This window comes from Apodemus sylvaticus, chromosome 23 (assembly GCF_947179515.1).
Source record: "Apodemus sylvaticus chromosome 23, mApoSyl1.1, whole genome shotgun sequence".
NCBI lineage: Eukaryota > Metazoa > Chordata > Mammalia > Rodentia > Muridae > Apodemus > Apodemus sylvaticus.
Window position 1 is genome coordinate 27616248 of NC_067494.1, and position 3034 is coordinate 27619281.

The 3034-nt window shown below is 42.7% G+C and overlaps 1 pseudogene; it reads right to left on the reverse strand.

Moving 5' to 3' along the window:
* Positions 1-609: 609 nt before the first annotated feature.
* Positions 610-709, reverse strand: LOC127674247 (uncharacterized; annotated as a pseudogene).
* Between the last annotated feature and the right edge of the window lie 2325 nt (positions 710-3034).

Below are 3034 nucleotides of genomic sequence, written 5' to 3' on the forward strand. Positions count from 1 at the left end.
TTTGATGGTAAAAGACCCATGCTGCTACTGGGTCATGGACCCAGATGTGATGTCCTGGTGGCATCACAGGCCAGGACCCCACAGTGGTCCCAAGGGTATCACCAGCTACTCACATTAAGCTGTTTCTCACTATCCTTGGGTCTCCAGTTCTGCCTCTCTTCATTCTTCTGTTTCTCTTCAATTTCTCCACCACTTACTTGCTCCCTTTAAGGGTGCTTGGGGTTCTCTGGCTTTAGGAATTCTTCTCAGGAGTGGTTTCAGGAGTGCTATATCCCATGCAAGCATCATATCACTGGTCAGTGGTCATCTTACACAGGGGTGATCTTAAACATACTCTGTCCCCGTTCCCACCCCCAGGCCTGCACATCACTGGAGTAGTGGTCATCTCAGGGTAGCTTCCTGTATGGGCACTATGTCTGGAAGTTTTCTTGGGCTGCTTCCTTGCCTAGTCCCAGTGGCCCTTGTCTTCTGTCATGAGCTCACTCCCACCCAGGGTCCAGAGTCTCAAGTAGGCTTCTTCTAGTCTCTAGCACACTTCCTGTCCTCGGAGCCAGTCTAGGCCTGCCTGGTGCCAGACTAGTGGTCATCTCAGACTCTCTTTTTCTAGGGAATGTTAAGCTACTAATCATTCTGATGTTCATAGGTCAGACCACTGAGTGTAGACATAGCCTCTCTCCTCTCTGCCACTTACTGGGGCCAGTAAGACAAAGAGTCTTGATAAATAACTTGGCTAATATCTCCGATTACTTTTTCTTGTTTTTCTCACTTTCAAATGTTCTACTTTTCGTATTGAGTTATGAAAGATTTGGGGAAAATGAGCCCTTCAATAAGTAGCTTGTATAACCATAAAATTATTTGAATTGAACCAATAGATGGCAGGAAACATTTGAGTTGCTATGCACTGGATATGCCTCATTTCCTCAGTTAATCAACTAAGACTACCTGCTAATTCTACTCTCTTCCAAATTTTTCTGCTCCTTTGCCTTCTTCCCTCATCTTTTCACCCTGTTCTACTGATTTCTTATCAGTATTACATAAGAAACAAAGTCGGAATGGTAGCCCTCCCTTGTGGCCGCCTTCCACACTGTGACTCAATAAAACAATATGCTTTCAATCGCCACCACATCCAGAGTGAGACCCATCATTTTCTAAGGAAATCAAGAAGCTGAAGAAACTACAGTCACCCTCTGGGATTCAATTAGGAAGTGACAAAGTTGACCCAGATTAGTCACAGTCGTAAGGCACGAGCATAAGTGGGAACATAGCTACAAAGGAAAGCCTCTAAGGCTTTGGACTTCATTTCTTATGCATCATTGCTGATAAGTAACCTAAATAAAAAAAAAAAAAAGAGGTAGGGAACTGAGAAGTTCAGAGAACTGTTTGTTACAGTCTCCAATGCATTGTCTGAAATGTCCTCTCTGCTGTACTTATTCGAAGTATCAAACTGCAAACCTTTGTACGCAAGCCTTTGCAGGGTTGCATGTGCTTTCAAATAGTTCTTTATCATAGATATCAGATACTTTGGAACAGTTATTGATATTAAGCTATAATACAAAGGTGTGTTTTATGAAATCTCCTATATCAAAGCTCATAGTCAAAGAAAATATACAATGTTCTCACTGTCCTTCTTATATAATTGCTGAAGATTTCAAATGCAAACCGATAACATTTTGCTTTTCTTTGGTTTATATAGTTGACATTCAAGCAGGGCTATTGGAGAACAGAGGAGCGGTTTTGGTAAATTCAAAGTCCTAAAAATAGGGATTTACAGACAACAAAGATGTAGCTATCAGTGCTCTGGATGCTGGACTCCCAAAATTGGGATGCAGAGGTGAGTAATTTATGATGCAGATCATCTTCTAAAGCTCACATGTTCTCTCGTTTCCATATGGAGGGCAGAGAGCAAGAGTAGTCATGGAATGTCTTCTGTGTCCACACTAGTGCCATCCACCGAACACCACACTCCATGTATAATTACTTCCCAAGGTGTGCTTTTTAATATCATCAGATTCGGGATATGAATTAAGAGGGAGCAATATTGGCATTCCATCCATCATAGGAGCAACACAATTTGAAAGAAAGAAAAAGAAAGAGAGAAAGAAGGAAGGAAGGAAGGAAGGAAGGAAGGAAGGAAGGAAAGAATGAAGGAAGGAAGGAAGGAAGGAAGGAAGGAAGGAAGGAAGGAAAGAAGGAAGGAAGGAAGGAAGGAAGGAAGGAAGGAAAGAAGGAAGGAAGGAAAGAAGGAAGGAAGGAAGGAAAGAAGGAAGGAAGGAAAGAAGGAAGGAAGGAAGGAAGGAAGGAAGGAAGGAAGGAAGGAAGGAAAGAAGGAAGGAAGGAAAGAAGGAAGGAAGGAAAGAAGGAAGGAAGGAAAGAAGGAAGGAAAGAAGGAAGGAAGGAAAGAAGGAAGGAAGGAAAGAATGAAGGAAGGAAGGAAGGAAGGAAGGAAGGAAGGAAGGAAGGAAGGAAGGAAGGAAAGAAGGAAGGAAGGACATTCAAGAAGGCTGAGCTATAATCAGATTCAAATCATCTCCATGGCTTTGAGTGACCTGGCTTCAGCTGGCTTCAACTGGCTTCAGCTAGCTTTAGCTGGCTTTAGCCCAGCTTCTTCCCACAATATTCAGCAGTGAATGAATCGTGTACCATTTCTCCACTTTTTCTAGAGCAAAGACTTCTTTGCCTATCCTACTTTACCTTCAAAAATCCCTACTAGGTTGTGTCCAGTTTCTGGAGTAAAGCAGCCATGAACATGGTTGAGCAAGTGTCCTTGTGGAAGGATGGAACTTCCTTCAGGTATATGTCCAGGGGTGGTATAGCTGGGTCTTGAGGTAGATCAGTTCCCATTTTTCTGAGAATCTTCCATGTTGACTTCCAAAGTGGCTGTACAAGTTTGCACTCCCACCAGCAGTGGAAGAGTGTTTCCCTTGCTCCACATCTCTGCCAGCATATGCTGTCCCAAAGTCAGTTTAATTTGCATTTCTCTGATAGCAAAGGATATTGAACTTTTCTTTAAATGTTTCTCGACCACTTGAGATTC